The sequence below is a fragment of the Pomacea canaliculata genome, linkage group LG8 (genome assembly GCF_003073045.1).
Source record: "Pomacea canaliculata isolate SZHN2017 linkage group LG8, ASM307304v1, whole genome shotgun sequence".
NCBI lineage: Eukaryota > Metazoa > Mollusca > Gastropoda > Architaenioglossa > Ampullariidae > Pomacea > Pomacea canaliculata.
This window is the reverse complement of record NC_037597.1, coordinates 3977530-4002475: the sequence shown is the minus strand read 5'-3', so window position 1 is coordinate 4002475 and position 24946 is coordinate 3977530. Positions and strand designations below refer to the sequence as shown.

The following is a 24946-nucleotide window of genomic DNA, read 5'->3' as shown; positions in this document are numbered from 1 at the left end:
ACAACACAGAGGTAATAGAGACAGTCCACTACAAGCATCCGTCTTTAGCTCTCGGTACCAGACCGCAAATATAAACTTATCGCTTAGTTTTCTTATTGCTTCTCTCTCTCTCTCTCTCTCTCTCACACACACACGCACGGACAAACAGACTTGGGGATGATTAGAGGGAGAGAAGACAGGCACTGCTGACACAAACTGCTAGTCCTTAGAAAAATACGGTCTCTATCATTTATGTCCCCAAAAATCGAAAGGTCGGGGGAGATCTTTACCTCCTTAGCCCAAAGCAAACCCCTCAACCAGGAGGAGCAGGGTCAAAAAGTTAGTCTGGCCTCTCCGCCGACAGACCCTGTTCGGCTTGTGGTAACTCTGTATACTTCTTATTTTCCGTTTAATAGTATAGTTATTAAAAACAAAACAAAACAATACAAACAAAAACCCCAAGATTTCGAATTGGCACGCGCGAATGTAAGCACAGCACCTGGGCAGTCTCAGAGTTCGCCAAGACCTTCATTGAAGGTCTGTGCTGACTTCTCGGCAAATGACAAACTCTCGCGTTTGCCGCGAGATCCCGGCCACCAGTCGGCGCTTGTAATCTCGTCATTTGAAAACGAACATCTCGCGCCCGCTAAACGCTTTTAACTGCGCGGATGGACGGCTGGCATTTCCCCGGGACTCAGCACACTGTTGTATTTTCACGCTAGAACTGCCTCAATCTATTCCTCCTTTCTTCTTCTGTTTGATGTCAACGGCATCAGAAAAAGAAAAAAAGAAAGAAAAAACTAGCTGCCGCTGTGGTCTCGGCCAACGATTATGCGCATTTCACTGTCGGTCACTGATCCTCCGATAGCAGGGATGCCATGCTGTTGGGAAAACAATCTTTTGAAAACAGCAACCATTCCAGAATGTTCACTCCCGTTTTGAGACAAGCAGCTGCTCTTTGGGAGTATTTACATTTGCAGACATGACCACCTTTACACATCCACCACACTGTGGCAGCAGGATCTGGTGGTCTGAGGCTTTGTTAGAGAAGGGAGTGATGATTGTAAGGACGTTTCTTCTGAAGATGGCGGTGATGTTGACTTTTGCACGGATGTTACTTTCCTTCTTTCGTCAAAATGTAAACAAGTCGATGAGCCTGAGCACGACATATCCGAACAAAGTAGGTCTGCAAACGATAAGAACTGGTGTACAACTACAAGACAAAGCTGTTGTGTTGTAAGTTTGCTAAATGTGGACATTAGAGGTTAAAGGCCTCCGCAAAATGACATCCTGTCCTCTTGTAATCGTTCTGCAGATAAATCAAAACAAAAATAAACAAACAACAAACACCAGAACTAATTACCGATGGTACTAGAAAATCTTAATTAAAAACACCAAGAATAAGGAAACTACGACAAACAGGAAACTGCGCCGCCGTCTGCAAACATCGGATGACCGTTAGAAAGGGAAATGAACTAAAAAACATGATCAGAGACCAAAGATTAAAGTCCTAATCGAGGCAGAAATTTTTCATTTAGTAAAAAAAGTTTACTAAAATTCAAGATCAAAATAGTAACTTGCCATACATCACTAGCGACAAAAAACTCTTTCTCCATTGTCATCACCCTCACGGTCCTCGCCTCCGTCATCCTCTCCCTCCACGAACAAAACGCATTCGCCCGCGCTTAAAGGGACAAGCAAGTCAAACAGTAAGCTCGGCTTAAATAATAAGTGCTGACCTTTCCGAATGTCCGATCAAAATTTCCGTAATTTCTCGAGGCGCACGCCTACAAATGTCGGCAGGCAGAGAACGAGGCAAGCAAACGACTTCAATGTCCACGTGACATGCCTAATTAAAACTGGTCCCGGCTTGCCTACTGGTTGTGTGCCCTTGACAAGTATCCATGCATATTTCTGATATCTGCATTTTGGACATCTTTCTGAGCGTGAGGATGTTTGAAAATGTTTCAATTCAAAAAGGTAAGATTTATTTACTCAGAGTTTGGGAATAGTATTTTACACCGAGCTCTACCGTGTCGTTGGAAACGAATTCCACGTCACTAGACCTTTAATTTTGCCAGCAGCCATCTTTTACGAAGGCGTGGCGGTGCGGGTCACCTCGCCGACAACACTAATAGTACTTATTCTTTTTTTCCCGGACCCTTTGAAGCCTTCTCACTTCTTCGGACCCTTTCTACAGGGGATAGGCAACCCGAGACGCGACGGCGGTCTGCAGTCTCTACTACATCTCCGATGCTGCGGCAGATGAAAAGCTAATTATGGGCGCTGAGTGCTGCAGCTCCATTCACCATCCTCTCTGTTCCGCTCTCACCGTGGCGGCCGCCGTCACTAGACGCGGGTCTTCAAATGGCCAAGCACCGACCGCAACTGACAAAGAGGACGTGGACACTTCGCTCCAGGATCTCGCGAGATCTCGGCCAAAAGTCCGGCTTCTGGCGAACACGTGAACGGAAGCCGCGGGGCCGAGCTTTGCGTCGAGTCTCTGCGGTCCGCCGGGGTCAAGGAACGATCAAGCACCGGGGAAGGCCGGAGTCCGCTGCCAAATCACGTACCCGGCTGACTTTTATTGAAAACGCATCTATCTTCTCATCTCTAACACATATATTTGCAATTTATTTTGCCTGAACCTGCCCTAGATTACCTCCCATGGAGTTCTCCTGCTAGATGTACCCAATACAGAAAGAAAGAAACGAAAGGAAAACGTCTACATCTATTTATATTCTCTGGGAATGCTCTTCGATTTTATTTTGCTTGAAGTTGAGGAATACAAGAATAAGCTCGTTTATATCTGACTTGCAGAATTCGGTGCATTTGCATTTTTAAACTGTCATTGCGCCCGGGAATAATTATATTTAAAGCTTTCGTATAAAAAGAAGGTACAACGAAAGGAGGACTTAAGGAATCAAAGTATTTTCCTTCACACACATTCTATGCATATACAAATAAGATAAAATGGTTTGTAATCATATCAAAGTAATCCGTCTAAAACGATTTCTGCACAAAGAACCAGCTCATCACATCATGGGGACGTCAGCGGGGTCAAGGGTGAAGGAAACAGCACTGCAGTCGGTCAGTCGGCCTGCCAGGGATGTGGGCCCAGACCACTTGCCAGGTGGTCCAATGTAATGAATCGATCTCGGAGGTTAGCCACTACGAGACCCTGATGAGACCAAGAAGGTTGTGGCTTGCCCAGGTCTTCACCATCCAGATTTGAACCTTGCTCCACACCAACCGGTCTTTTAATTAAAAAAAAATTGTAATCATTTGGCATCTTTGGTTAATGCATGCATCAACGCCTGCAGGCGAGAGTCGGTAGGTCATGTGAGAGGGCAACATTCGCGGGTGTGCTTCATCAAAAAGTCATCTCTCTGGACACCCGGTGTGTACACTGGTGGTAGTCGTGTGATGGGTGGGCGGGATCTTGACATCCTTCAGTTACAGGACTCCAGCGCTCGCTTACCCCACAGGCCAGGATAACCACGTTGTCCACAGGTCAACTGGCGAAATACCCCGTGGATAAAATGTGCTCGCCTCGTGCAGATCTCACAAAACAGCCATGACGTCACGTCCTCCCGCACTCCTCGATTTATTTCCCCTTGGAGGTCGATATCAGCAGTAATGCCAGGCGTGAGGACCCGCGTTGTCCACGCGGACGGCCTCCTCCTGTTTATGGTTGCAGCGAGATGGACCTCGCAGACATGCTGGCAGTCATGAAGTGTGGACAAGCTTACTCGCCACAAGCCCGCGTGCTCGCCAGCTGATCCAGAATGGGCTCTCAATGGGGGCGAATAATGGATGGCAATCAGCACTCCTACTCCCCGACTCCCACCGTCAGCACGCAGCGCAGGGAAGAGCAAAGCAAGGAAGATTTTTCTCTGCTGAAGCAAGTGGTCGACATCTCAATTTCATCAACACTCACCCAAGGTCGCTTCCTCGGCAGTTGGTACGCTTCTTCCTCGCCATCCCGAGCGTCGGGCTTTAATTCGCGGCCCTCTTGAGACTGGCATGGTTTAGAACAGCGTCGCGCGCCGGCATACCATCATTATTGAATATCGCTAGTGACCATAAAAAAGGTGAAAAGGGTAGAGACTACAAAGAAGAAAAAAAGGGTAAAGGTACTGTAGCCCAATACTGGAGCAGTAAAGTGGTTCACCGTGTCAGCATGTGAAAGGAAAGTTCTATCCTTTTCTTCTGCGGCCCTTTAAAGGGCAACACGAGCGCAACATTTTTTTCGTCATTTTTTAAGTTTATTTTTAAAATAATAATTTCCATAATATGAACACATTATTATACTTAATTTTAAAACATCGTCATTCTCACCTGCCACTAAAAAAGCAGAAGACAATTACTCTCTTATACTGCAGAGTTCAGTTGCACGCAAGTAGTGTTTGTAACAGTGAGTGTGGCTCAGCTCAGCAAACCTCTGCATGTCTTCAAGATAAATGAAGAAACATCGCTCAGGTTGTCGTGTTCAAGAAGCGATTTTTGGTTTTAACATCTCGTGGTTTTTGTTTAGTTGGCACTGCTTTAGCAACATCTCTTTATTTTGATGAAAGTTCAAGACTTCTTTTTCTTCCTAACTGGGTGTGACATCTGTTTACAGGGATGGCAGCTTTGCTATGATATAATCTTAGTTGTTGACAGCTTTAAACACCGACTCCACCATATTTGGTATTTAGTCCAGTATCTTTGTGTTGTGCAAATCTAGTCCGCTAATTGTTTCAAAAGTAAGCCATTAATAATAACAGGTAAACTCTCTTCGGTCTCCCACAGAAAGTCGACTGGAGGCGCCGAGACTGGCTGATTATTATCGGGCAAATAAAAAAAAGGAATCAATGTATGCGATTTTTTCTGAGACTGAAGTGCAGCACTAGCGACAAACTTGAAAGAGCGGAAAGCGATTTCAGAGCGTGGAGAGGGTGCGCCTGTGCAGTTCAGACCTGAAAAGTTTGGGCTAGGGAAATCTCGCGAGAAATTACGTGGATACGCGCCATTTTCAACTGAGATGTTGCCGAGATTAGCTGCACGCTTTCCAGCACCCTGACTTTGAACCCTTCAACTGATCAATTCGATTTTGTCCACCCGTCAGGGGACCGCCCACCCTCACCCCTCCCCCGACAATTTGGATAAAAGGCGAGGAGAACAGACGTGTACACTCTTTGTCAAGAAGATAAGCATGATGGGAACTGTCATCACAGGACACGTGTACGCTGCATCAAGAGATGTACACAGCTTCACAGAGAACTACAACATTCTGTGTGTGAGAGACAGAGATCAGTATTTAAACCCACGTGTGTCTCAAGCAACTCATTGGAAGCTCATTACACAGACGCACGCACACTCAAGCACAGCTTGTCCTTAGCAAGACAAAAGACTAAACTCATCCGAACAATGAGATTAGTGCCTCAGCGAGCCACTAATTAGCTAAATCTTAAAATAAGAGCACTAAGCTCAGAAAGATGCAACCAGTTATTGCCATCATCTCCGCGACTGAATTTCAAGAGTGAACACTTGATTTTTCTAGTCAATGATTAAGTAGAACGCAGCTGACGGTTGGGAATGATTAGTCTGTTCAGTATCACCGTCTCCTGCTTGTCTTCTCTTCCCTTGTCTTCCCTTCTCCTACCACTTCCTGGGAAAGTGAGTAGCCGAGTTGTTGCAGCACTGACGTCCGAAACTGGAAGCGTTCCGGTTCGATACCCGTGCGGTGCGGTAAATTTTCTTCAATCGATCCAATGTCGAGAATGTATGTACCTAATTCTATACTGAGTTGGAAAAGCCAAGGCAGCGAGTGGGGAGGAGACGGACGCCGCCCTTACAAAAAGGTGGCTCCGGGAAAAGTAAGTCCTCCTTCTCCAGCAACTTAAAGGCCACGGGATGACCTTTGCTTTTTTTAAAAGACTTTCTTTTCGTCGTCGTCGAACTCCTCCACCTCTTCTTCGTTTTTTTCGAGTTTGGCCAGAAAAAAATCAGCTCCTGACATTTGTTCACGACACCAACATTCTTCTGACTCAAAGCTGCATAGAGCTTTTTCAAAAAAATATTTTCTCCAAGGACCTCCTCTAACCACCCCCTCCAGATGACGTCATACGTTCCTATGAATGGAAGGGGGAGTAATCCACATTGATAGGAGCAAAGGTGAAGGCAGCGAAGATCTTAATCCCAGTTCAAAGACAGTTTTCTGATTTCAATTTTCAACTTCAGAGCGAATGGTAATAGCCACCGTACTTTGTGAACCTCACACAAACTTTCTACGGCTCGACGCTTCCAAATCAAAGTTAATTTCTCCCCCCGCCGCCACTCCCTCCCCCCAAAAAAAATGCACGAAGCGAAATGCTTCAATTTGTCTTCCAGCTTCTGGCATCCCCCGTACTTTATCGACTCACCGACCTTTCCACGCTGCCAGAATAAATTACTTCCATACACGATCTCCAACTTTCCCCGCAAGTCAGTCAGTCAGTGTGCACGCACGCCCGTGGCCCTGTAAGCTCGAGCTAAAGTGGTCTAACCCTCGTGGTAACGCCTTCTAACCCGCCGTCGTCTGGGCTAAGCGCTGATCATTGCGCGCATTGTACGAGGCTGACTGAATCTTAGCGGCGGCACACACCACCTACCCTGGGTACCAAGCGAGAGTAAGTGGTTCTCCTCAAGGCAAAGTCGCAAACTTAAAGACCAACCTGAATGGTTTGCGGTTTTTTTTTGTTTTTTTGTTTTTGTTTTTAGCTCGCGGCCCGGCCACTACTTCATGTGTCTTGACCCCAGACACCTGTGCCACCGTGCTGGAGTGCAACGTGTGCTTGTCCGGCTACCGCTTTATACCTACGGAAACACGTTTGTCATGGAGTTTCCCCATGTTACCCATGGTAACGACTTGCCCTGGCTTCAGAACTACGGCCATGGCGTGCATACTTGCAAACGACACACAAATGCATTGAAAGTGGTTGTTCCCTTCGTACAAAACAAACAAACAAATTTTAAAAATCCACCAAAAAGCAAAGAGGTAACGAACGAACGAAAACACAAATCAGAGCAAACAACAAACAAACAAAACAAAACAAAAAACAAAAAACAAATCCAAACACACAAATTTTAATAATCCCACAAAAAACAATGAGGTAACAAACGAACGAAAACACGAATTAGAGAAAACAAAAAACAAAAAAAAAAACAACAACAAACAAACAAACAAACAAACAAACAAAACAAATAAATCCCAAATCTACTTAAATATAGCGTTCGAATATTTTACTGCAACTCTAACAGCAATATCAATCAATTTAATTTAACCGTTTCATCTTTATCTTACAACACAGGTTTACGCCCCTGTTTTCTCAAATTCTTTAATTCCTTTCTGCAATGACGGATGGCGTGTCGCCGATAATAATGGCGATAGCACGCAATCCGCGTGTTAATCAAAACCGATGGGGCGACCGCCATTCAAATTGTCGCACGCATAAACATATGTATATGCACACACACACACACACGATCGCACGGATAATTTGAGCCAACGCTACAATACAGACAAATGAAAAGAAGACAATGGGCAGACATGACGAGAATGGCGGGGTGTGGAGGAAGGGTGGAGGAGAAGAAAGGACTAATGAGAGCACACATCCAGCTCGTTAGCTTGGTCATGTTAAACCACATTCTCTGCCACCAACGTCTGGCCACGTGACTGATGGGCCTAATACCACATTAGACACTTTAATCGGGTCTGCTCGTGCCGCCGATTCCTCCTCCCTCCCGTCCTATATCTCTACTGTCTCTCCGCTCTGTCTTCAGCATCGCTTGTACACCGATACCTTGTCGGCAAAGCTGATCTCTGGAGAAAAACAACTGCAGTCAGCTCGTACAAACACCGGATCACAAATGGAGGCTTTACTCCACGAAAAAGCAAAGTGCAAGAACAAATACCAGACGGAACTTTTAAAAAAATCTGGAGAGTATTTTTATTTTATTCCTGCCAAACAGCATTATCAGTCTAGAGAAGATATAAATTTAAAAAGTAAATAATCATTTGCAAAAATAAAAGTGTCCATTGTCCTCCTCAGGTCTCTTTAATGTACTGGCTTTAATCTGGAGACACACTTTCACTCGGTTTTCTTCACACAAGCCTTGTCCGACATTGCAAACACCTCAGCACGACTCCCACGAGGGTGACGTCATCAGTCAGGTGGCCTCGCGCATACCCAGACATCCCTCCCAAGACCTCTGACCTGAGGTTTAACGTTTCTGGTATTAACGTTTCTCCAGAGACCCAAGCTTCTGACCAAACGGAACCCACGGAGACAATCAGCAGCCTGCGGTTCGGGACTAGTTTCGGCAAACTGGACATCATGAACAACCTTCTTCCAATGGACAGCGCGATACTACCAGGGACCTCGCGATACAAGGGTGTTCCAGCAGGTTGGTAGGAAGAGTATAACACTAAAAAAAGACTCTTGCAGGAAGAGCAGGCTGCTAGTCTGGGGTCATAGTTATGAAGATGAAGTAATGGCTTACATCAGGGTTACCTATAGACTTATGGACTATAAATGGAGAAGACACCGCCTTAGGAGATCGGCTGGTAGTCGAGGTCTCCGTCGTGTGTTCGATCCGCAGATATGGCTTCAGAGGGCTAAGTATTCAGCAGAAGTAAAACAAACCAGGGGACAGGAATTAACTCTCGTTTATAAATGCAGCAACATGGCAGGCCATAGAGACAAAGAGAGAAAGAGAGAGAGAAAAGAGAGCTTTTCTAACTTCCAGAAGGCCAATCACAGCCAGAAGTCATTTCCCATCGGACAACAACTCGACATACGAGGATTATGTCGAGGACCAATTCTTGAGCTAGGAAGATAAGCTCCTCATGGGACTTTTCTGGCGAAACGCAAGAACAAACGACCGACTGTTTAAACAGTGTGCTATAGAAAGAGAAACACTGAGAACATAGAGTCGGAGGTTCGAATCTCCAAAAAAATGACCTCAAAGTTATGACATCGTCTTACAGGTCAACATCCAACTACCTACCTTTCTCTCTCTCGCGCGCACACACACACACAAGGCCTGCAAACTGAAGCGGAATAATCACCCACGATGTGCCGAAGCTTGGTCCCAGAGAGTTCCTCTTGGTCAGCATTAAAAAACAAACAAATAACAAGTGACAAATGTCTACTCCCACAGCCGAGCCACGTAAGCATTTTGACAGTCACTCCGCTTTTATAAAGGACAGAACACTAATGACGTGTCCATATGTCCAATCTCCACTTTCTTGTAGAACCAAAACTAAAGCAAAACCCTTCCCTTCCGGTTCTAATAAAAGCAGACCTTCTATCATCCCATTTCTATGGTGGTCTGCTTATTCTCAAACTTTAGCTAAAAACATGTTCAAGAAATCACTTCAAGTCCCACGGGCAAATTTTCGCCTTTAACAATCGTAATTAAAACATGTCATCAGAATTTACAAACTGTCACAAATAAAGATGACTTACTTTGCCTGTCTCTTTATTTTACCCGCACTGTTCACTGTCGCAGCCCACCAGTCGGCGACCATGTCATCTCATGACAATCAGTCAACCTACATAATCAGCAGAGCACCGGAGGACAAGGGGCCGCCAAAAGGTCGGCGAATATTTCATTCCACGTTGCCCCCAGATCATCAAACTATTTTCCGATTCCTTCATTCTATCAATTTGAAGACTCCCCCGTTCTCTCCCTTGCTCCTCTCTGCCCCCAGGGAGTTCCGGGTGATGTCGCTGCATTTCCGGCCTTCCTTCTGTCGGGCATCTTGTTACGTCAATGCAGCATGCGACCACCGAGGGAGGTCTAGTCATAGCGAGTCATCTCCCCTGCGATGTATCAACGCCAGTAAATTTGTACAGAGGTTCGTCAATGAGTATTTCCTGTGAGGAACTTTGCTGGTCTTAACAAGAAAACAGTTGTCCCCGTCTGCAAAAACACACCCCACTTGTCCACCCGCCTTCTTCCCCTCTCTCTCTCTGTGATGGAGTTATCGATCCTGCGTGCAGATAGGAAAGTGTATTAAAATACCGACATCTGCGTACATCCTACCTTTTTGTCCAGGCTCCAGCTCGGCCCAGCGGACAATAGATTAATGTATTTTAGTCGCCTGTTCGTGACAACATTGACGGATTGATAGAAATACAAGATACTGCGGCGCAAGATGCATGGACTTCCGGTTTATAAACGACTCGGGCTACCAAGACAAACAGCAGATGTACGAACTGCAGCTAATACGCCAATTCTCCAGAGGAATGAAAGCGAGAAAGGCTGGAATCAGCGTGCTGCCGGGTGGCCTTTACGGGGTGAGAAGTGCGCTTGCACGATCTTTGCTTCGCCATGCAACCGATGCTAGCAACGCCTCGCAGCTCTCCAATTTCCTTTTGGACTTCGGCGGGACCCAGCTGTCCGTGCAGACTGTGACAAGATAAACCATCTCGTACCAACCTGGGCGACACAAAATCAATCAGCATTTTACTTGATACATTCAGTCCGCGAGGTCTGCAAGTTGTCTGAGGTCACCCCAGCGGTTGCTGGGTATCTTCACGAGGGGTTAACTGTAGCTTTTCAGTCACAGATTAGGCAGGATCTGGCACGACCGGCTAATTACCAAAGTCCTTTCACGATCAAATGTTGTATAAAACTTGCAATAACCACAAATTGCAAGGAGGCTTGCCTGACCGCAAAGTGCACGAAGAACATTAAAACCCGGTTTGTGGCGGACTCCTCACGACTATAAATGTGATAAAACCAGTGAAATTACAGATTAGAAAACAGCTCTCCCGACAAAACCCTGCTACCCACATTCGTTGCCATTTTACGCTGCAGTAAACCTGTTGCCACACACACACACACCGCACACGCACGGCAAAACATCCCTCGTTGCCACTGGATGCATGAAGCCTTCTTGAGGACTGGTCTTCTACAGAACACTTATGAAGCTGAAAGGTGAAGGATGTCCAGTTTCTTGATTTTCTGGCCAACCTCTGCCCCGAAACTGATACAAGGGGCTAGTGCACAACTGCTGCTTCCACTGCGCGTAGCACGTGACACGCACGAGCATAAAAGGAATTCGAAACTTTCTCACGCAGACATTTTTAACCATGCACTCGATCATCTTTTTTTTCTTGTCTTATTTATACTTTTAAATCAGTTCACAGCTATTTTCCGTTATATTTTATTGCGCACGTATTACAAAAAACGGCTACTGAGCCATTTATGTCTATTGACAGTATGGGTAATTAACTTAAAAAAAATTCTGTTTGCTTTCCTTTGCCAACCAGATGAAAATCGTCATTCGAGTGAAATATTCCCAAAATACATCGTAATTTTGTTTTTCTGCTGCCTTCCAGCCCACCGGTCTGGGTTCAGCGATCTCGAAGTTTCCAGTCAATGACTCCCAAAGGATCGTTTAGGTCACCGATCTCCCGACAGTTTCGCCAAGAGGCTTTTTAGTGTTTTTGAGTTACGGCCGCAACTCATCGTGTGATGACGAGTGAGGGAGGGGAGGGTACTGTGCTTGCCGCATTCCCCCTTTCCCCGCACTCTGACCACGAACTTGTATTATTGGACTGCAGGTAGACGATTTTTTCCAGTTAACTATTAAAACAAGGCATACTACAAAACTTCCGGTTTAATCACATTCTGTGCTTTAGGCTCGCCGAGACTAACAGCGGAGAACTTCGCAAGAGGCTAAGCGTTGGTCTTGACAGACAGCAGTCCACCTATACACATCCATACTCTGAGGTTAAAAATAGGCAAATACAATGGCTGTAGTGTTATTTCAAGATTCCACTAGCCATCAGATTTCAGCAGTTTGACAGACCAAACCTTTCAAACAGAAATATCAGCATAAAAAAAACCAATACAAAACTCACTTTGGATGCCATGTCATCTCTCTATGTCAGGGGCCACAACCTTGCGAAAGTACGGTTGTGTTTGGATCAGGTCTCCTGTTCAAGCTCGTCCATGAGTGAAAACTTGTATCGTCTACACAGCAGTGATTGAGGCGAGTTAGCAGGGGAGGCAAACGGCGGTGCCTCGTCCCGTGAACCACTCACAATTCGATGCTCTTTGACCAACAGGCTGTGGAGCCGCATAACTTTTATCTACCAGTTGATGCTTTGTACATTAATCAGCAAATGGCTTCTCTCCTCAACCATTTCTAACAGACCTTGAGTACTGTCGACTTCAAAGTTCAAAGGTTAAAAGTCTGGACCATGTGTTATTTATAGATTATCCACAAACTGACCAATCGTAATGTTTACCGTATGTTATTAAATCATACTGAGCCTAACTTGTCAATCAATGTTTTTTATGTGATAACACTTGTTACATCCCACAAAGATCCTTGTCCTCTTTGGTTGCTAAAGTACAGAACAATTTGTTATCTTAAAAAAATATATAACCGCAACAATTTTTCCAAACAAGTCGCGAAAGATGATTACCAAGGCAACCAGAAGGATGATCCCTGACACGAATCAGAAAGTCGTGGTCTTAGATTACCACAGACCATCATGTTGCTTAAAAAGAACATAGCAAGGCAGGATTGTCTCCCCTTGTACAACGGTCAAGTACAAAAACGGCCAAACGCATAGCTTTAATTCTGTCTAAACAAAATTAGAGAGGAAGTTTGCTCCGAGGGGACGCTAAAACATGTTTTCATCCCCTCCACCCTTCTACCAAAATTACCCACGTTTCCAAGTGTCGCACGTGCAGCTGCTGATCACATCACGTGGTTTCCGGCAACGATAAGCGCAGCAGCTAGCGGCAGTCATCACATGATGACACTCACGGTGCTTGTGGCAAGAACAGGGACGGGCATGAGCAGTCACGCACACGGGTGGCCGGCCAGCAGCGGTGACAAGGCATTGACCAGGAAGGAAGGAGGCGGCGGGAGAAAGAAAGGGAAACAAGACGTGTTCACTCTCGTCAGCCAATCCACAAGCTCGGCTGCACGGTATCACGTGTCCTATTTTTGGTTACAAATCGAAGTGCTGGCCGAATGGATCGAACTTTGTTGGCTTGAAAAAAACAAAACCAACCGCAGGATACGACAGAAGGCCTGTATTTTGTTCACTCGGGGGAGGTCCTGAGCTTGCATCAATCACTGGACTAAGTAAGAAAACGAGGCTCGGCTTGTCGAGCGCAGAGCATCTCTGGTTCACAACCCAAGAGGTCAGCCTGTGGGTCACTAAACATTCACGATCTGCCTCAGTGCTCACGCGCAGGAAATGTTAACATCATTATTCCATGCACACAAATCAGACTACCTGGCCGTTTCAACACGGGCCAATCATTCAAGCTGACCTGAGCTCACGCTTTCCAGAAAGAATTCCTGTCTCAGGACGCCATTTTCCGTCTTGTGTGACAAAACTCTAAGAAAATAAGTCTACGAGATTATAAACGAATATCAAATAATTTCTGCTGAATTTTCATGCATCATTTTTCCCGATTTATTTCATAGAAAATTAGCGAAAGCCTCTCAGCTATGGCCTTGTGAGTGACGGCATGTTTTGGGCAAAGAATGTCACGTGACCGGCGTGTGACGTGTCGATGTCACATCACATCGTTGTCTCCTCATCCCCCTTTTATTTGCTGGGTTCAGTGTACAAAAGTCATCTGTGTAAGCTTTCGGTAAGGTCTGCTTTCAATTTTGAGCGCCAGAGGGAGCATCAGTACTGGGAACGAAGGTCTCTTGGCAACAGTCTTGGGTTACATGGTTACACGAAAACTACGAACTGGAAATAGTGGACAGGTAAAAATTGTGGATAGAAAACAATGAGCGGGTAAGGAACGAAATGGAAGACAACAACAAAAGAAAAATCACTCTCGCCCAAAATTTGTAGTTTACTAAGAGTTCAACAAGTGTTCATAGTATTTAAAGAAATATCGTACGGGAGAGCATTTCTGACTCACTATCTTTTATTGCCTGGAGATGTTGTCAAACAATGTCGTGAAATGACTTTGCTGCTTTATTATTTTAGAGTTTTGGTTACCAGGACAAAATTGTTGAACAACTGACAATATTTCACTGGAAGGTTCACACAGAAACCACTGTTTTTAAGCACTGGGAATGCCACATGGCATCAACACGTGTTCAGCATGTGAAACTAGCGAACAGAGGCTGGCCAACTCTGCCTGGAGCTGACAAATCGCCATTTTTACAACTTGGAAGGCGATATTCGGAATCTGTAGTCCGCACTTCGTATTTTCCACAAACTGTCATCGTTGCACGCTGTTTGTTTGTTTGTTTGGTTGGTTGGTTTTTTTTTTTAACTGTCCTTGTTTTTCGCTTTGTAAATCCGAGAAATAAGTGTCGATCTGTTGAAATTCCATGCTGGTCTTTATGGGATTGCGAGTAGTAAAGAATCTGGGTGGCAGCTCCAGTAGGTTTTATCACACTAGACAGGATCTACCCGGCAGTTTTTACACCACCCTTCGCTGCAAAGATTAGAGCAAGTCGTGGCCTTTAACAGGAAAACGCTCGGTTCGTCTCCGATGATGGCTAAAACAGTTTTTATAGCGAGAGAGTCAATGAAATTACAAAGGGTCACCGAGTTCCCCTTTATCCCAGGCTCTTAATGGTCCTTGGCGGACAGGTGACACAGTCAGTTCTAAACAGCAGTATATTTCATTTGCTTTTTGTTTGTTAGGGACAAATGTTTCCAAGTTTCTCACAGCATGTGTCAAGTTTCAGCCAAACCTTCATTGTATAATGCCAGCCGCGTAAATACAACAGGTTGAAAGACAGACATCCCCTAGCGCAAAGAACAGAAAAAATATGAAAATATTAACACGTGTCGAGGGAGGACGCTACGCGCGAGAGAGAGAAATTGTGTGAGAGGGTTAGCAAGAGAAAGGGAGGATGATTTGTGTTTTACGCCGAGCCAGCAACTAAGCCAGCCAGCCAGCCCTGTAAACAGATGCCACATACAGAGAAAAAACAGTGTGCCCGAGACGATACCTGAACCCAAGACACCCAACCTTCCTTGTGTTGGCGACAGGCGCTAACCGTTGCGCCACCGCGCTGCCCCAGGCGACGAGAGAGAGAGAAAAGAAAGAAGCTTAAGAGTAAGTATGTAGACTAGATGGCAGAGAATTGACCAGAAGACGCATGCTTTCGGTGTTAACGAGCCCGCCGACGACGCCATCAAACGATTTTATTTAAAAGCGGAAGATCGGGGAAGCAAACACTTCCTCCAAGCACCTCCGGTGTATAGAAAGCCGATCAGCAAACACTCAGCTCTCACCTCGCGCCTCCTGTCTGAAAGAACGACAAAGAAAAAAAAAAAAGAAAAAAGTCTGAGGCGCAAAGGACTGAAAACCAGAGAACAAATTACTGAGCCAGACGTTCCACGCTTTGCCAGCATGGCGCCCTCCCTGGTGTACAGACCGATCGCAATCACATCTCGGTGTCCCTGTAGACCACTCGCCCACAGCGCCACTCAGCGACGGACGTCAAGCGAGACAACCGTGGGGAGCTGGGTGGCCAGGGCGACACCAGGCATGCTGCGGCGAGCCAGACTTTCCAGTCCTCGGCGAATTTCCTTCGTCAACCGACGAATGCGCTTACTAAGATGGTTAGGACAAAGTCTTGAAGGCAACGTGCCGCAACAACAACAACAACAACAACAACAACAACAACAACAACAACAACAACAACAACGACGACGACGACGACGACGACGACTACTGCGCACAACGGAGCGGGAATTGTAAAGTGAAACATCAGCTTCTCCTTCTACCATTCATTATCATCTAGAATTCTCACTTATTGCTGGAGGGAGAAAATATTTTTCAGTTACTAGTCCCAGCCACAAAAGATAACCGAAGTCCTGGGTACTAACCACACGGCACTTATCTTGTGACTATTATCTGTCTCAAGAAACACGGATGTTCAGGGGTAGCATCGCTGTCCTCCATCCCATCCATCTCCCACCCCATGGGCTCGGTGCGGGGGTCACGTGCGTGTGGTGGTTGTCCACTAGCCAATCACCATGCTCTATACTACAAGTCAAGAGTTGAACAAACATTTTGTTTTCATTAGAAAATAAGAGAAAACAATCTAAACAGAACGTAAATGTATGTCTACTGCTAAAGATCGATGCTGGACATATTGACAACAGCGCATGCGCAAATAAAAGCGGCCGGTCTCTCGTTAAGTGATGGGACTGTGTGGATCATGTGACCTGAGACGTGGGTTGCACACGCAGGACGCCACACGAAAGGGGGACAGGTTGCTGCACGTGCTGCTGATGGGCTTTTGTCAAACATGGCGAAGCTGATATCACTACAATCTACAGTCTCTCTCTAGAAGGGATAGATGGAGAAAAAAGAGAAGGGGGTGGAGGAGACAGGATAACAAAGAGGGAGAGTGGGAGAACTAAAACAGGATAAGGCAAGCAAAAGAAAAAGGAAGGAAAAATATGGGGGAGGGATAAAATAAGGAGGGAAAGAGTGACAGAGGTGATAAAAATAAAGGGGGAGACGGAGAGAAGGCGAGTGGGGGTGGGGAAGAGTGCAGAAGCGGTTCTTGCAACCGTTGGTCAGACCTGCTGATAAATGACAGTGCCTTCTGCCTTGTCACCACAAACCTGGAACCATAACAGCTCCGCACACACAGACCGTGTGTGGCAGACATCCCTAATGAGGTCTGTAACACTTTCAGGCCAGAGAAAAACACAAGCGCAAATCCAACCTCCTTGGATAATGGATCTGCGGAAAAGAACTTCTTTGTGGCGCTGTTGATATTACTCCGCTGTTCCAACAATCCGAACCGGATTCTTCAGGGCATTAAAAACCTACACATTTTCAAATATAATATTCCGGATATGTAATGAACCCGCCTTGTCCCATGCTCCACTGGAGGTGATTAGGAACAAGAAGAATGAAGCCGCCGATCACCACCCTAAACTTCCTCTGACCCATGACCTTGCATGACCCATGACCCTAGACATGAAGCGTGTATGGAGTCAGGCTGCAGCCCGATGACAGGCTGACAACTACAACAAAATACAGCGCAGGGACTGCAGTATAATTTAATTTTTAAACACTTCCTCTCCGGCATGGTTAGCCTGTACTATTTTGGGTGAACAAAAATGTATTTCTCATCATTAACTCCTTTTTTTCTGACAGTTATTATCATCCCTGCGAATTTTCTTAAAATAGTAATAGCCCGATCTTATCGTCTGGCGGATGACGGAGACCAACCACAGTGATGTGCCTGTCAGAGAACCAAAATAGACCGGAAGCAGCCCCGAGATGGCGCTTTCTTCGTCCTTCAGGCAGTCGGTGGCAACTGGTCCTCCTGGCCTTAGCACCACGGCCTCTTTCTCTACATGAGAGGAGAAAAATCGGAGCATCACAAAGCCTCAGTGTGGTTCTGTAGCTCAATGCGTCTCCTGTAAACTTCAGACAATTCTCATTAATTATCTTTTCTTTCTTCTATTAACTAACCGTTCCGCTGCTAGTCTAACAATTCTGTTATTGTTTCATTTTTTGTCCTTTCCTGTTATCCTCCTTTCGACAACGGCCTTTGGAGTTCACACACACCTGATTTCTCGCTAGAACACAAACTTTCTTTCCAGCTCAGTTTATTTCCATTCAAGATATTAACTTCCCTAATCTAATCGAATGACCCCTTCAGGTCACGAGCTACACACTGTCAAACACCTAGGTTCTCATTTATTCTAGAGAGTTCGAATGCATGAACCCTGGGACACCACAATGATTAAAAGCAAGACAAACAAGAATCGTGGTCACATCCCAATATTTAAACCTCGGCCATTACGGGAAATTAAAATAGACTTGTGCACGTGGGTGTGTCTTTAAGCCAGCAAGCCTGCACCTCCGACTGCACCTCCGACTGCACCCCTAACCCCAACCACTTCGCTCCCTCCTTCTCGGCATAATTTGAGAGGCAGAGGCAATCAGGCCAGTAAAATGGCATTCAGTTAACACTCAGGGTGTTTACTCAAACCGCTGGTGAAGCTTGCTCTCCGGCTTCCGCTGCCTCCTTCCGTTCACGCTCTCTACCCCTCCTCCGCGCATGCGCGCGTTTGCTGCAGGCGCCATTTAACTTCCGTCTGAAATAGAGCGGGGCAGTTGTTGGTGTGTGTTTTGTTCCTAGGGATGACTTTCCCGTTTGTCACCTCGCTACTCTCACCCGTCTGACAGCTAAGCGTTCTCAATACCATGTCGGAATGAAGAAGAAGAACAAAAAAGCAGGTAATGGTTTACGTGACGATGATGGCCAAGACGATTACAAATAACATGATGCTTTAACTGTATTTTTGTTTACAATGGTGTTCAGCGAAATGAAGCTTGCCGTAGCTGACCCATTACCTCCCCTGCCGCCATATCCGAAGCCAATTAAGACACGTGTAAGGTGAGCAGACAACCACCCACTCCCAGATACAGATGGAGGTAGAGAGAGAGCAGGACAGGAAGAGAAGCACAATTCATTGCAGTACTAAAAACAAACAACAACCCACAACCAGGAGAGAGAGAGGGTAGAGGACAAGACACACTCACAAGAGACAGGCGTTAAAGTCAGTCCTGTCCACATTTCTCGACATTTTGTATAGCTGACAAACGCCACCCACATGGAGGACCTGCACTCCAAGCCCTGCACTCCATCATTTCCAACACAGATCAAGAACGACAATCTGGTGTTACGGTTTTCCCCCTCGTTTTCTGAGTCGTGTGTCTGTCGGGCCACCTCCATCAGTCCACCTGTCTGTCGTACCATCTCTAACCAACATCTCTATCGGTCCATCCACTTCCCAAATCTTTGTGCGGGGCTGTCTCCAGCATCCTTCGTTTCTGGCAGGCCACCTCCATCATCCTAGCGTCTGGCGGGCCACCTCCATCATCCCATTTGTATGTCAAGCAGCCGCCGTCCTCCCATGTCTCTATGGAACCTCGCCACCTCCATTCCAGACGCCGTCACGTGAGTATATTTCAGCCGGGGGTCAGATGTCAGGGCTTTCTTGCTGTTTTATTGTCCATGCAGGACTGTTAGCAAGTCAGAGGTGTCTGCCATCATCTCCATATATCACGCGATTAGGAGGTCCACTAGCGGCAAACAAAGACCACATTACCCCACGCCACCCCATCCAACTCATTTTCTGTAACAAAATCCGTTCCCTAACTGTGTAAGAACCGTGCATATCTTTTCTTTTAGGGACGAAACTTCCCCAGTGACGGACTATATATCATTTCTTGTTATTTCCCATTGTATTGGCAAATCTTGCAGTCTTTATATACTTTTCTCTTTGCTTTGAGGTATTAAGTTCTCTGTTTTGCTGAAGGTGGCAAGTCTTGGAGGATATTCATTTTTCCTTTTCGTGTAGGAAGATGACAGCACTGTAGCAGACAGGTCAGACCGAGGGACAGGCCCGAATATTATTTACTATTGTCGTACTCGCCTGACAGCCACAAGGGACAATTAACTAGGTCTGTGAAGAAACCGGTTTTGAATTATTTCTACACTGACTTGTCATTGTTTCACAGAAAACACCATCATTAAGCCACAAATATGTTTATGTGCCAACAGTGGCTCCCACGTCCTTGGAAATGTCTCTGGTTGAAACACGGTAACAGCTTTCTAATGATCTTTTGGGAAACTATTTTTTTTTTATCTTGTTTTGCTCCTTTCTTTCTTTCTTTTTTTTCTCTGCTAGTTTCTTTCCTCAACAGTAATCTACTTGTTTAACAGAGGTAGCCCATGGTTACGGAGCTGGCAGCATCACTGATGTTGTTGGTAACGGCAAAGTTTTAGGTAATCATGGAGACTACTGAGAAAATAACTATAAATGTTTGCTAAATAGCTAGCACTTCCTGTTGGCTTACAAAGCTTCTCCTACACTTTCTCTACAGCACGAATGTTTGAAAACAAAAACTACTACACGCCTGGATCTTTCATCTCTCAACTCAGGTTATCGCTCGAAATACATCTTGGTCTTATGTGACAGATGGAGTTTAAAAAATCCTTCCTGTAGGATTCTTCCATTTCTTTTTTTTTCCATCAGAGTTCTTCATTTATTTCCTAAATAAAGAAGTTGTTTTTATCCTCAAACTCTTCAACAACTCTCCACGTGCGCTCTGGAGGTAACTTTTTTCCCCTTTAGATGACACGGCTTTTGTTATCCCAGAAACCGGAGTAATTTCCTCTTGTCCTAGTTACCATGGACCCGGTCGTAAAATACATTATTTCTCATCGGGAAACGTTAACATTTTCAAAAAGAGAGGGAAAAGATTGATAAAATAAAGGCAAAAAATCCAAATCGAAATTAAAATTAAAATTAAGCCGCTGCAAAGCACAAATACTGTCTTGCCAATCTTGACAGCTGCGAGCCGCTTCCACAATAATCCCGTCCTGCAAGTAGGAGGAGTGGCGGCACTGGGTGTGTGACAAGCGGAACTATTAATGACCAGCCATCACCGTGTACTGGCAGCTATCTAAAGGCGACAACCCCGGCCATCTTCCACCCACAGACAATGCCGGAACAGATATTATTTCTAACCAAATTAATGCGCATGCGTGGGTTGGGTGGCACAACCCTCATTACAGTCGGACGCGAACAGAAGTGTGTGTGTGTGCGTTTGCTTGCTTGAGTGTGTGTCGGTGGGAGGAGGTGAATAATGTAAAATCTGACAGACGGCGAGCGAGGTGGACGCACATCCTCTACAGACTGACCCTTAGGTGTGGCTGACGCCCAAGAAGTGGGGTAAGGCACGAACTTGTATTATTGGACTACTAAAACGAAGAATGAGACTACAAAGCTTCCGGTTTATCCACATTTCAGATTACTAACTAAATCGAGGCACGCTACAGCAAAGCTTCCGGTTTATCCACATTTCAGATTAACTACTAAATCGAGGCACGCTACAGCAAAGCTTCCGGTTTAGTCACATTCTTTGTTTAGGCTCGCCGAGACTAACAGCGGAGAACTAGAGGCTAAGCATTGGTCTTGGCAGACAGACAGCAGTCCACCCATACACCTCCATGGGTAAGGTAATGGAAAGGAAGAACATCAAACCTTACAGTCTGGTATAATAATGTAGATCAGCCAGCAAGTCAATAGTTTTTACAGTTACTAAAAATTCAACATGGATCAGATAAGCCACAGCAAACACACAGATGACACAGAGGGGAGAGCTGCTGGGTCACGTGACCTAAATCAGCGGTATATTGAAAATATAAATAACAGCTCTTGAGCTAGCCCTAAATGTGTGGCAGCAGGGCAGTAAGTTCCTATAAAGTAGCATTTCCAGACCCCGAAATCTTCCTCTGACATCCACATTGGACAGCATGTATGTGCAGACACGACACTTTACCCTGAAATAATATCTTGTCAGAAATTATATCCCGTCCCGTCCGTGGAAAAGGCGGAACTGCTGATGCACAGCTTCTTCTGCAAGCATCTGGCAGATTGCAATGGCTATTTACCCAAGACTTTAATATCTACCTGTAGAGACACGCTGAGGCCGCTACATGCAGTGCCCGACATCTTTCCAGTGTCTTTGCCTCCTGCATTTTTCGGAAGCCATTGACGATTGCTGGCTCGGTTGTTTTTTTTTCTAATCCCGATTTTATTTAGCATCAAGAAAGAGAGAGAAACACACATCTACTCAAGCTCTCTCTCTCTCACAGACACACACAATTCAATAAATATAAGCTAGAGTTGTAATCATTGCCACAACCGCGCTTGCATACTATTATTGCCTACATATTGCCAATTCCAACTTTAAATGAAAAACCCTAGAGCTCGAAGTTTGGAGTACTCTCCTATTCCTCCCTGTGCTTCAGGGTTGGTCGTAAATCTTAGTCTATGTTTTAATTCTTGTTCCTTTTGATTGTCTATATGACACGTGTACGTGTCGCTACATTCTTTACAACGGCTGCTGGCGACATCATAAGATCAGGTGTGGTGTTATCAACTTGTGGTGCAGACATGCGACAGTGCGACTGCATTTTAAAAAAGATATTTTTGTTACAACTGCCCTGTTGATTAAATGAACCCAGCGATAAGAACTGTGCTTATGATACTGTGTATTCCCGGATCCAATTTCTAGTGCCCTTCTCGCGGCCACGTACACACAAAACAACAAATATCTTGAATGTCTAAAAATAAAGTGTTCCAGTCATGTATGCGGTAAAATTGAGAAGGTCGATTTTCTTTCATTTCACTTTATATCCAACATAACATGCTCCAAACACGTCAGAGATTCTGTCATTTGTAAGCTACTTTACAGAAAAACTTCCAAGAAATCGCATATCTCGTTAACGAAATCGTTTGTGATGATAATATGACTAGGAAGTACAGAGCCAATGAAGTATTACGGGAAAAAAAGGTATTACAGGCTTGTCAATGAAGGAGATAAGCTACGAATATACCTGTCACAGGGAAAGCGATCTGATCAAACGGTGTCCACATTTACAGGCTGATTACCGATGGAGAGAGAGATCACACGAGGGCTTATGTCCAAGCTTACTGAATGCTATAATAATAAGAACCGAACTTGTAAAGCGCATTTTCCCGTGTCGATGTGAACTGTGAGAGCTGCACACAAAGCACTACAATTGTGTAGTAAAAACTGTGAGCCAGGTTGTCTTTGGTTTTATTATTCTCTACAATTTACTAAATGCAATGCCAGAGGCAGCTGACAGGATAAGTGAGCCCAACAACCAGCTGCGACATCGCGCGCACCAATTTGCTTGCTGCCAGCAGCACGAGCTTTGAGCAGTTCATTCCTTTGACCTCACGTGATGGTAGAGACTACACATCTGACAGGCTGTCCTCCACCACACGCAGCACGGTTGTTGGCATCTACAAAGGTCCACTCTTTGATGTTTTCAGAACGTCTGATCAGATTTGCTTGACCAGTCTGGCTTTTATTCACCTGCTCCCGGCGTGCATTGCAAATAACAACCAAGCAAAAGTAATAAATACAACAAAGCATAAACAAACAACAAATTGAAAAACAACCTCCTTGCCGAACCGGTAGAAAAAATGATTAAACTGCAGGCGCTGAGTGACGTCAACATCAAACACGTCAATGAAGCGTGTTTAAACTGCAGGCGCTGGGTGACGTCAACATCAAACACGTCAATGACGCGTGATTAAACTGCAGGCGCTGAGTGACGTCAACGTCAAACACGTCAATGAAGCGTGTTTGAACTGCAGGCGCTGAGTGGAGTAAACATTAGAAAGTAGCCCAGGCACTGATGTAACGTCCTCAAATCTACATAAATATAGATAAAGACAGTTTCCGACCAACCGTTAATTTCATTGTAAGACACCTTGCGTGCCACTCTTCCCGTACAAATGTGCCGCCTGCACAATGGCATCCATTACCCTCTCTCCCTAACGCCACCTAGCGTGCAACATCAACGAAGAGGGCGCCCAGACCCAGCGAAGACAATCCACGTCCTCGGTGGTACCGCATGAAGAACGGTCTCGTTCATGCGTGAGCTGGCATCAGCCGGCGCCATTAGCAGCCCCTTGTCAGTACAGCTGGTCAGCTGGGTCACGACCTTTCTCGGCGTCCACAGCAGCAACAACTCCCTGGTGGGCAGTGCTGTCACTGGGTGCAGTTCAAGCAGTGTGGGACGAGCAACAGCACTGTCTCTTCGATTAGAGCACCGGCGTTCGAGCTGAGAGCATGCCGGTTCAATACCCGTTTAGCGCAGTCGACCGAGCTGGCGGAAATGAGTACCTGACTCCATGGAGGGTTGAGCAAGGTAAGGCAGCAAAAGAGAGGAGGTGGGCGGATGTCTTTTACCTTACCTTTACTGCCTCTTCTGGGTAAGTAGCAGCCAAAATATTCTTATCATCGCCAATAGTAGCAACAATAATCATTATCGTCGACAGCAACAATGAACATCATTATCATCAACCTAATCATTAGTATGAGCCTCGCCGAGATTATCTTCAAACTGAATCTCCCGAAATGACACGCTCAGCCAGGAAAAATGGTTTACGAAACGGGTCCCTAAGTAAACAACAACAACAACAACATAACAAAACGCGAAGGCTGGACACGGTTTTCGGACTTTATATTTAACTTAAGCTGCTAAGTGGTGAAAAGGGCGAGCAATCTCCCTCCCACATTCCCCACCCACCTTCTCTTCCTCCTCTCTGTGTAACTTTCCCGGAATTAGAATCTGAACAGCCACTGAGAAGCTGTCTCAGATTTCCTTCTGTTCTCGGATTTCTTTGTCTTAAATCTGTCATCAAGGCTCACCTAGATGACAGTAGGCTTGCCGCGCCTGTCCATCATCATCCTCCCGCCTCTCCGCCACCCTCCCACTCACCATCTCCACTGAGGTTTGGACCTCCAACAGCGACCTCTTCTGAAAAGCTCACCCAAAGGTAAGAAAAATAAACGAGAGCAAAGCTTTTTTAATCGCGATGTTTTTAATTATATTATCCTTAATCTCTGTGGAGGAGCGTCGATAGGATTCTGCCTCAATACCCAACCTCTCCCCCTTTTTAGGCTTCCTGGCTGTTCAATCAAGATTTGTTATTGTTTTATCAGTTTGGTCTTCACTAACTCAAATCCACTAATCACGCTATCGCCCGCAATCGAGCCAGGGGAGAGAGGAGGAGACAGAAAGATGAATTAAACATGAGTCTTTAGACAACACTGATTATTTTCTTATTTCGCCCTCGACTGCTAAATCTTTGGAAAACAAAGTAGGAAAAATACTCGACACTTGTTACTCAAGGAAGACCCGGGATTATTTCTGCGATAGTGCAAACGTAAAACTTTCAGCAGCCTCTCTCCGGGATAAATTTGGTATTTGTGAGTTGTTATCGTCGCAGAAACAATGAATTTCTGTTTTTACGACAGAGCCGAGCTGCAAGCATTCTCGCTTTAATGGGTAGTTGGGGCGGTCCCACACCATACATAATAATACCGTTATTTAACCTGT

General features: G+C 45.5%; 1 protein-coding gene across 1 annotated transcript in view; it reads right to left on the bottom strand.

The window, feature by feature from the left end:
- LOC112570553 (cleavage and polyadenylation specificity factor subunit 2-like) overlaps positions 1-24946 on the bottom strand; it is a 114818-nt gene that overhangs the window by 41014 nt on the left and 48858 nt on the right. The window lies entirely within an intron of this gene.